Raw genomic sequence first — 11,492 nt, 5'->3', positions numbered from 1 at the left:
GATTCTTTACCACTGGACCACCAGCGAAGTCCCTCAGGCTAAGTATTCTTACCACAGCAGAATAAACATGAAAAAGATCATTAATTTATTCACTCACCCATTCATTCATTTAGTACTGCTATGTACCAGGCACTCTGCAATGTTCTAAGAATAAACTGTTGAACAAGGCAGACATGACCCCCTCCCTCATGGGAGTTGTAGGATAGTAGATAAAAAAGACAAATGCAATTATTTGCTCCAGTACCTATATAATTAAAAGTGTGTAAGTGCAAAACATATTTCAGGATTCTTTGAAATTGTTCGCCAGGAGAATATGACTTAGTCTACGGTGTCAGGGGAGGTTTCAACAGTGAAATTTAAACCTGAGAGCATAAAGGTGACTAGAAGTTACTCTTCCATTAGAAGGGGTTGTTGAGTGATGAATACAATTATAAAATGGTTTGTAGTTGGGTAAAGATAGAGATGTGGGAGTATCTATTTATCTTTAGGTCATAACACAATGTCTGATACATAGAAAGACTTTTTAAAAATTGTTTAACACTAATTTAACAAACATCTATTTACTGCCATCTATATTCCCAATATTGCACCATTTAAAAAGGGATACAGAATAATTTGTCATGGACACTACATCTTCACTCCAGGGAAGGAGCAAGATCTTCAACTATAATGGGTAATAATAAAATGGTGTGAACAAAATGTTAGGAGGAGGGCAGGGGTGAAGGGAATTTAATTCTCCCAGATGTCATCTGGAATGTTCGTTGTATCACTCATCAGCCACAGGTGGGTCTCCTTAAAGCCTAAAGGAGCTGTGTCTTTCCACGTGAGATGGAACCTCGCAGCATGTCCATTTCCTAACTTGTTGGAGTTGAGGTCTTTGAGCTGTCAGTCTCATTATGTGGATTATCAGGCTTAACTTTGTTCTGAAGGTTATTAATCTATAGGCTCCTTCAAGCCCAGAATCAAAGGAGCCTGACCTTCAACCTAGAGAGTGTTCTGCTATGTGGCCATGGTCTAAGAACACAGCCAGAATCAACTGTGGCCATGTATCTTGGACAACCTGCTAGTGAACGTGGCAGCTGTGTATGGCAGGGTGATAAGAAAAATGCTAGTGTGAGCTTCATGGTTTTATTAGAATGCATACATGTTGGTAGGTCACTGGGGAGAGGGAAGGCCATGTATGTGAGAAATGTCTACAGCCAACAAGCCCGGTGTGTATCTCAAGTGTCCTAGTACAATTCTATAATACATATGGAAAATTTATACAATTTAAAAAAATGTATGTCACTTAGAATGTTGATAATAATACTGCAATTCCATTAGATGCCTATTTGTAAACTAAATTGTACTAGCGAACCCAAATCTAAACACACGTGATATGAAAACCTGGACCACTGACTACAGCCACATTTCAGAAATGCCACAAATTTTCACAACCATATTAGTCATGTTGATCTAATAATCAACTTCAAGGATAGTAAAATGTTATGTTTTACAATTTAATTAAACCGAAATTTTCACTTTTTTCCATTTAACTAAAAAAATTAATGGAACCTGAGGGTATTTAGAAAATATTTTACTTATACACTTTTACATAATCACGTTTACATGCTATTTCTCTGCCCCAGTAGATGTACACATGTAATTTCTCTATCCCAAGTGATTCTCAATGAAGTTTTCCAAAACAAGTGAAGTAATTAATTTGTAATTACAAGTGAAATAGGTGATTTGGGCCTTATCCTGAATGACACCAACCTCACTTAAATATGCCTTTGCTGTACAGCAACAATTCCTTGGAGACTATCACTAGTGTTGCAGTGGATGTATCACTAGTGCATACTTGTTCATTTTTACGGATACAGACATATTTGATTCTCTTCTATGTACCAGAAATTACAAGTGGTTATTTCAAGCAAACTACTAGTAATTGAGTATTTATTTGTTGTGTTAACAGTGCTTGGAGTTATCACCCACATCATGTAATTTAACCCAAGAATCACATGAGGTATGTATTATCTCCTTTTTACAGGTAAGGAAAAAGAAGAGCAAACATTTCTTGTAACTTGCCTATGATTTCATAGACAGCAAGAAGCAGAGCTAGAAACTGATCCTAGGTCTGCATGGCTTCGAAGTCCATGGTATTCTGCATGTCACTTTGCCTTCCACGCTGGTACTCATATCCAACTTTGAAAACATTTGTGTGTTTCATACATCTATTTTCTTTAAAGATATAAAATTCGTTTCAGGTTTGGGTCTTTGTCTAGTTAAAAAAGCCAGAACTTGATAATTCATATACATAATCCTAGTACCATTCATACTATAACATACCATTGTCATGATTCACATGTAACACTGAGTAGAATGTGCATGGTCGCTGACAGTATGTATGTATGTTTTCTTAATTCTTAAGATAGAGTTTCTTGAAAAAACAAATTATTCATAAGAATATGTTGATCTTTAAATTAGAGGAGTCATGGGGATGACTGAAGGTAACTAACACATTCTCACCTGCCCCTGATCATGTGATCTATTTTGAAGTAAGGGAGCATTATTCTGAAATACTAATCTTTCTTTCAGTCTAATTTCCTACCTTTCCTTGCTGGCTACCTCTATTCCTACCTCCATAACTACCCCTTCCTCCCATCCTCATCATATGCCCCTACTTTTTATTTCTATATAGTTGCTTAACAGAACTGAAGAAACCAAAACGTAACTAACCCAAGTCCCAAAATATTTCAGTTCACTTTGCATTTAATCCTCGCCCATAAAAATATGCAGACTCTTCTTATTGTTTCATACAATCCCGTAAGTATGAAAAGGTATGGTATAGAAGGTAAGTCCTGGAAGATTCTGCAAAATATCCACGATGTTTAATCTCATCAAAACAGTAAAAATTCGATTTGCCTTCCATCTTGAACATGGACACCTTCTTGCCCTCGCTATCAAATATTATAACTAAGGATGTGATATTTTTTATTCCAGGAAAAAGATCAAGTAAGAAAGAGATGTCAAAGTCAACATCATATTTTTTGGCCCCATCAGTTGCATAAATGGAGACAGCATTTACTAAGGCAGAGATTACTGAATAGAGGCACATTTGGGATGGGGCTGGAAAATCAAGAGCTGGTCTTTCTTTGAAAATGTAGGTTATTTACAGTTCATGTTATTACAATCGATACTGCTGTAAACATTCTTTTACATATTGCCCATGCACATGAGTAAGATTTATACAGCTTCTTCTGTGTTATCTGCGTTGGATCTTCTAAGTGTCAAACAGAGGAATCATAATCTTTGCTTTGGCTTAAATAAAGTAAAAATAAATAGAGAGTATATAAACAGGAGTAAAATAGCTGAGTCCTAAGGTAATCAAGTCTTCAGTTTCAATATTTTCATGGAAATTGAAAAGAAAATTTATATGCACAAAGTATTCTATAAGTGAGGCAAATTTACCATTTAACTTATTTATAAGGTTATATTTAGGTTATGTTTAGGTATATAAATGCGGGCTCATGGCTCATTTCAATTTAGTCTCCTCTGGTTCTGATTTCAGTAGGCACTGTTAAATGAATAGATGGAGACTGCAAACCATACAACAGTGACAGAGTTCATTATTTTGGGATTAACAGATAATCCCACACTATGTGCCATCTTTTTTGAGATTTTTCTAGGAGTTTATACAGTTACCGTAGTGGGAAATATTAGCATAATCATCTTAATCCGAAGTAGCCCACAGCTTCCCATGCCTATGTACCTTTTCCTCAGCCATTTGGCCTTTGTAGACATTGGGTACTCCACATCAGTCACACCAATCATGCTGATGAGTTTCTGAAAAGAGAGAACTGCCACCCCAGTCACTGGCTGTATAGCTCAGCTTCGCTCTGATGTCACCTTTGGGACTACAGAGTGCTTCCTGCTGGCCACCATTGCCTACAATCACTATGGGTCCATTTGCTCTCGCCTGCTCTACTCCACCCACATGTCCCCAGTGGTCTGCTTCTTCCTGTTGGAAGCCTCCTACTTGGGTGGATGTATAAATGCTCTTCATTTACAGGCTGTTTGATGAATCTCTCCTTCTGAGGACCAAATAAAATGAACCATTTTTTCTGTGACCTCTTCCCACTCTTGAAGCTTTCTTGTGGCCATGTTTCTATTGCTGAAATATCTCCTTGCCATCTCTTCTGCATTAGTCCTCATAAGCACACTATTAACCATAATCGTGTCCTACAGCTACATCCTCCACTCAATCCTGAAGATGCACTCTACTGAGGGGAAGAAGAAGGCCTTCTCTACCTGCATTTCCCACCACACTGCAGTCACTTTGTTTCACGGGACAGTTTTGTTTGTTTACGTAATGCCCAAATCGAGCTATTCAGCTGATCAGGTCAAAGTGGCATCTGTAATCTACATAGTGGTGGTTCCCATGCTGAACCTCCTCATCTGCAGTCTGAGGAACAAGGAGGTGAAAGAGGCTATGAGAAACTAATGGCTAGAGCATATTGGTTTTCCTGAATTAAATCAGATATAAATCTATAAATAACAAACCATTAATTTGGGGAACATTTTTGATGGATATTTTAATGATATTTATCATTAACTTTATCACTTTTATAGTGATAAGCTCCCGTAAATATAAAAATCCAATGTTTACTTCTATTTATAAAGTTAAGTGTATCATTAACATGGATGTCTGCTTGGTTCAAATTAAATATAGAATTTTCAAGTTAAGAATACCTTTGGAGGGCTTCCCTGGTGGTGCAGTGGTTGAGAGTCCGCCTGCCGATGCAGGGGACACGGGTTCGTGCCCCGGTCTGGGAAGATCCCACATGCCACGGAGCAGCTGGGCCCGTGAGCCATGGCCGCTGAGCCTGCGCGTCCGGAGCCTGTGCTCCGCAACGGGAGAGGCCACAATAGTGAGAGAGGCCCACGTACCGAAAAAAAAAAAAAAAAGAATACCTTTGGAAAATAATTTCTACTTAAAATTCCATTTACCAATGATAGAGTTCTATTTAAATGGAGAGAGATCTCAACCAAAGATCAAATTTACTTGAATACCATCTTGTAAAATAACATTCAGGAAAGAAACTTCTCCCCAACAATGTATAATAGGTGACGATATTAACAAGTCAGCAGTTAAGGGTACTTCCTTTAAAGGTACTGCCCTCCCTTGGTCAACGGATATTTCAACTTTTGGAAACATAGATGTTAGTGTCAGAAAAGCTTTTATTTATTTTTACTTTATTTAAGCCAAAGCAAAGATTATGATTCCTCTGTTTGACAATTAAAAGATCCAACACAGATAACACAGAAGAAGCTGTATAAATTTCAGCTGACTCCTCTCATAGGTGGTCTTACCCGATGAATACTAGAGTAGGATTTTGGACGCTGACATTTCTTTGGAGTGGGAGGCTGGGATGTTGGGACTTTCTTTTAACAACAGTCGAAAGGTAGGAAATATGAAATTTTGTTTTAGGCAAAGAATATCCACCACACACTTTGTACTGCTTCTCAAGGAGTTGTCCACTGTCACTACTTCTTCCACTGTCCTTTTTGAAGGTGCTTATGATCCAATTTGGTTATAGCAATTGTCTCTAAATTGATTCCCTTCCTCCTGGACTCCGTTCACAATGCTTATGATTAATATTTTAGCTAGTATATTTTATTTCTTTTTTTTTTTTTTGCGGTATGCGGGCCTCTCACTGTTGCGGCCCCTCCCGCTGCGGAGCACAGGCTCCGGACGCGCAGGCTCAGCGGCCATGGCTCACGGGCCCAGCCACTCCACGGCATATGGGATCCTCCCGGACCGGGACACGAACCCGTGTCCCCTGCATCGGCAGGCGGACTCTCAACCACTGCGCCACCAGGGAAGCCCAGTATATTTTATTTCTAGCATATTAATAATGTCAGACAAATTCTGAGACAGTTTGGAGGGATCACTTTACAAGCTGACTTCCTATTCCTGGGCTCTTCACTGACCAGATCAAGGAAATTTTCTGCCTGGAAGCCTCTTTGTGGGATTTCTCTGGTCCTGTTTCCCCATTCATACTTCTTACATCAATTACAGGCCTATAACCCCACCAGTGCAATAATTCTGGGGCAACAGCCAGCACAGACATTGTCCCCTGTAAAGAGAAGGAACTCAAAGGTATGACCTCAGTCTTGGAAAGGGTCATCTTAGAGTTGTGGTGGGTGCTCTGCACTCTGGTGGTTGATGTTTTTTATTGACTGTTTCTAGCAGTCTTCCTCTTTACATTTCCCACTATTTCTTGCTTTTCACGAGTTTATCCTTAGCCCTCTGCCTTTCTCTCCATCCCCCATGGTCTTCTTGGGTGAGCTCATCTTCTCCCATGAGCTCAGCTGCCACTTGTGTGGTAACAGTATCCCTATCTCCAAATACAACCTTCCTTGGAGGACAGATGAACTTCTTCACTGGCCTTTTCCTCAAGACTCTCAAACTTGTGCCCTCACTGAAGTTTTTATATTTCTCCCCAAACTATTCCTTCCCTTCTGTTCCTTTCTCAGTAAATGGCAACTCTTTTTTAAAAAAATAAATTTATTTTTATTTATTTATTTTTGGCTGTGTTGGGTCTTTGTTGCTGTGCGTGGGCTTTCTTTAGTTGTGGTGAGCGGGGGCTACTCTTTGTTGTGGTGCGTGTGCTTCTCATTGCAGTGTCTTCTCTTATTGTGGAGCACAGGCTCTGGAGCACAGGCTCAGTAGTTGTGGTGCACGGGCTTAGTTGCTTCGTGGCATGTGGTATCTTCCTGGACCAGGGACTGAACCCATGTCTCCTGCATTGGCAGGCAGATTCTTAACCACTGCACCACCAGGGAAGTCCCAATAAATGGCAAATCTTTGTGAGGTTTAGTACTCCAACAAATTTGGGGTGACCCTCACTGCACACCCATCAAAATGGTCTACTCCCCTCCATCCCTTTCCTTCTCTCAGATGAAATACATGTCACACGTTGACCTCCTCCTTATCTATTTTGTGTAGGCACATAAATAGTCCCCGACTGGTTGTGATAAATCCACGCATTTTTCCTTTTTATTTCCACTCTAAGGGAATTCAAATAATTCAATCACCCAGATGTAGGGAGTGAGGTGTGGCACTATTACGGTCTTTATTGGAGAGGATATACATTGCCATTCTTTTTCTAGAACTTCCAAGATTGCCAGCAAACCACTAGAATCTAAGCAAGAAGCATAGAGCAGATCCCACAGCCCTCAGAGAGAACCAACCGGCCGACAACTTCATCTTAACTTTTAGCCTCCAGAACTGCGAGACAATACGTTTCTGTTGTTTAAGCCACCTACTTTGTGGTACTTTTGTTACAGCTGCCCTCACAAACTAATACAATTGCATAGCTAGTTTTCCCTTCAAAATCTACCATCAGCTAATTTAATCCTAGAGGAATAGGAAGTGCAAGTTTAGAAATATGTCAGGAATGTTATGCTAACGGATGTCGCTCCAAAAGGGGAAAAAAGAATATTAGGAGTGGTACAAAGTATCTTCCCTAAACAGTGTGTCAAAAACTAAGGATCAAGAACACCCCTGTGGGGACAATAAAAAACTCCCTTTGTAAGATTTTTTGGGGGAAGTTCCCTACTTACTATGGATTATAGATTGTTACATAGAAGGTAGGATTTGATTGGGGAAATTTTAAAAGATCCTGAACTGTTGTGATATTAAAGGATTCTTAGTCTATATAAATTTCAGGAAGATTTTCTTCTTCTGAAATGGACTGGGACTTATGAAGTCATTGACATTTCCCAGATTCTCTAAAATACTCTGTAGTGGAGTGCTGGAGAAGACTGAAAGCAAAGGGGCAAGAGGTAATTTCTTGGGGGCGAGGAAATCATTGTATATTGTGATTCGGTTGGTGGTTATACTTGTCAAAAGTCATCAACCTGTATATTTAAATTGTTCATATGTAAATTATACTTCAATAAAGTTGCTATTTTAGAAGGTATTACAAGAGAGTACTCTTTCCTTTTCCCATTTTAATCTGAGTCTATAGGAAGTGGTGATAGTATCATCATCTACCTACCCATGTAAGCCAATTGAGTTTCTTAATTATTTCTCAAAGATGTTCCCTTACCTAGTGTACCTTCTCTAGTTTCCTATATATTTATTCTTTTTGGTGACCTTCATTCCTTTCTTTAAACCTTATACCAATATCAGCATTAATTTTACTTCTGCTTTAAAAAACACTTTATTACTTCTTCTTTTAATGCAGGTTTGCTTGTGATGCATTTTAACAGATTTTTTTAATCATAAAAAAGGTCTTGGGCTTCCCTGGTGGCGCAGTGGTTGAGAGTCCACCTGCCAATGCAGGGGACACGGGTTCGTGCCCCGGTCCGGGATGATCCCACACGGTGCGGAGCGTCTGGGCCCGTGAGCCATGGCCGCTGAGCCTGCGCGTCCGGAGCCTGTGCTCCACAACGGGAGAGGCCACAGCGGTGAGAGGCCCGCGTACCGCAAAAAAAAAAAAAAAAAAAAAAAAGTCTTTATTTTTAACATCTTTATTGGAGTATAATTGCTTTACAATGGTGTGTTAGTTTCTGCTTTATAACAAAGTGAATCAGTTATACATATACATATGTTCCCATATCTCTTCCCTCTTGCGTCTCCCTCCCTCCCACCCTCCCTATCCCACCCCTCTAGGTGGTCACAAAACATCGAGCTGATCTCCCTGTGCTATGCGGCTGCTTCCCACTAGCTTATCTATTCTATGTTTGGTAGTGTATATCTGTCCATGCCACTCTCTCACTTTGTCACAGCCTACCCTTCCCCCTCCCCACATCCTCAAGTCCATTCTCTTAGTAGGTCTGCGTCTCCATTCCCGTCTTACCCCTAGGTTCTTCAAAAAAGGTCTTTATTGCACCTTCAATTTTGAGAGATATTTCTATTTTAGGTAGACTTCTAGGTTACTAGTAAAAAAAAATCTTTGAGCACTTTTAAGATTTAATTTTCTTGCTTCCATCAATACTTTCCAAAACTCAGCTATTAGTCATTTGATTTTTTTTAAGGGAATATGTCCTTTACTTCTCCTCTGGAAGCTTTTAACATTTTTCTTTTCTTTTGGGCTTCCTGTAGTCTTTTTATGATTTCCTTGAGTGTGGTTTTTCTTACACTTATCATGTTTGGAATCTGCAAAGTTTCTTGAATTTGTAGCTCACGGTCCTTCATCAGTTTGGAAAATTATCATTGAATATTTCTTCAGAAATTTCTCTACTTTTTTCTAGAAGTTCATTACACATATGTTAGATCTTTTCATAATTTCTTATACAGCTCTCACACTCTTTTTGTATTTTTGATGATTTTTTCTTTGTCTTGTAATGTGTATGTTTTCTACTAACCTACCTTTCAGTTTACTAATCATCTTTTCTGCTGTGTCCAATCTACTATTAACCCAACAGCTGAATTCCTAATTTATTTTGTTTTTCATTTTCAGGATTTAAACTTGATTCCTTTTCTTTTTTATTCATTTCTGCGGTGTGACTCTTCATATTATTCCCTTATTTTTCTTAGATGTATTAGTAATATTTATTCAATATTGAAGTACCTGGTTTTTATGTATTTGGTCCTATCTTGTGGCATATCTTATCTTTTTTTTAATTGATGAGCAATGTGGATAAAAAATTTTAGAGGTTCTAGATGAGATTATCTTCTTCCGCACTGTTTTCAATTTTATTCTAGCAGAAAAATAAAGCACTGGCTTGATCCCTTTGAGGAAATGAAAATAGAGTGCCCAAAGGGGTCATTCACATAAAAAAAGAACTGATGCCTCCATGTACAGTATAACTCCTAAACTTACATCCTAATAGAATGTGGTGGTTGGGTGTTGTACTTTGTTGGGGATAATCTATTTCTGGTTTGACCTTATTTCTAGGATGCAGCAATTCCTCCTAAGGTGTAGTACTGCAGGACTCTCAAATAAAAGCATAAGGTGTTGTGGGGCCCTCTACCTTAAACAGCCTATCTATCAAACCAGCAATGCAAAATGCCAAAATCTCTGCTAAGATCGTCAGGCTCTCATAGGCTGATTTCCACTTGGTGTTTGATATCTCAACAGCCCAAGTGCAACTTGGGAGCAGTCAAATTCCATAATGAGGAATTATATGTAGAATTTCAGGCTCACTTCTCTATAGCTTTTTCCTCTACAGGATCTTGGCCTCACAAGTCTTAGGTATCTTTGACCTCAAAGTTCTATGTACTTACCCTACCTCACTGCCAAAAGCCCCAGGCTGTGTCTTTTTGCTCAGTCTCTATTCCTCATAATATCATTTGGCAAATGCATTTATTAGTGAGGCTCAAGAAAAGCTTTACCAGAAAAATGACATTTAAACTGAGACATAAGGAAAAAAAGAGTTAACTGGTCATTGAGAGCTGGTAATGCAGTTGCAGAAACTTTGGTGGGTGGGTAAAAGTAGTGATGTGGGAGGTTGAACTAATTATCCTTAGCTCAAAGTACAGTGTCTGGTACACAGCAAGCATTCAACAAATGTCTGTTGGTTAAACATTAACTCTAATTCAATGAATATTTATTTAGTGTCTCTTTTATTTCTAGCATGAACTGAGGAAACAAAGTTAAATAGGTTATGTGCTTTTCTTTCAAGAAGTTCACAACAAAGAAATGTTTCTTAAAAATACAATGGTTTCCATTCAAGCGGTATGAATAAAGTGCTAGTTGACATGTTCTTTTAACCTTTAAAACAATTTTAAGATGTTTTAATTTTTTTAATAAAATTTATGATTTAAAGTGTTCAGCATGATTTTCTTTTTTTTTTTTCAGTACACGGGCCTCTCACTGTTGTGGGCTCTCCCGTTGCGGAGCACAGGCTCCGGACGCGCAGGCTCAGCGGCCATGGCTCACGGGCTCAGCTGCTCCGCGGCATGTGGGATCTTCCCGGACCGGGTCACGAACCCGTGTCCCCTGCATCAGGAGGCGGACTCTCAACCACTGCGCCACCAGGGAAGCCCCAGCATGATGTTTTGACATACATATACATAGTGAAGTGATAAATATAACCAAGCTAACATACCCATCTACTCACATCTCTATCATTTTTAGGTGTGATAAGAGTAACTTAAGTTTACTCTTAGAAAATATCCAGTATAAAATACAGTATTATCAACTACAGTTATAATGCTCTACATTCGATCTCTAGAACTTATTCGTCCTATGTAACTAACTTTGTACCCTTTGACCAGCATCTCCCCATTCCCTTCATTTCCCCAACTCTGGTAACTACCATTCTATTCTCTGCTTCTATGAATCTGACTTTCTCAGATTTCACTTATAAGTGAGCTCATGCAGTGTTTTTCCTTCTGTGTCTGGCTTACTTCATTTAGCACAATGTCTCCAGGTGCACCTACGATGTCACAAATGGCAAGAGTTCCTTCTTTCTTTTTTTTTTTTTTTTTTTCACGTGGTGTTTAAATCTGTTTAATTCTTTATAGGGGCTTTTTTTTTTTTTTAACATCTTTATTG

At 38.9% G+C, this 11,492-nt stretch overlaps 1 pseudogene; it reads left to right on the top strand.

Annotated features, from left to right (window-relative positions):
• Positions 1–3,571: 3,571 nt before the first annotated feature.
• Positions 3,572–4,483, top strand: LOC113625187 (olfactory receptor 481-like; annotated as a pseudogene).
• The last annotated feature ends 7,009 nt before the right edge of the window (positions 4,484–11,492 follow it).

Source organism: Aethalodelphis obliquidens, unplaced genomic scaffold (genome assembly GCF_003676395.1).
Source record: "Aethalodelphis obliquidens isolate GAN/ISIS:26980383/991018 unplaced genomic scaffold, ASM367639v1 scaffold14, whole genome shotgun sequence".
NCBI lineage: Eukaryota > Metazoa > Chordata > Mammalia > Artiodactyla > Delphinidae > Aethalodelphis > Aethalodelphis obliquidens.
The sequence above is the reverse complement of the archived record's forward strand: the minus strand, read 5'-3'. Positions and strand labels throughout refer to the sequence as shown.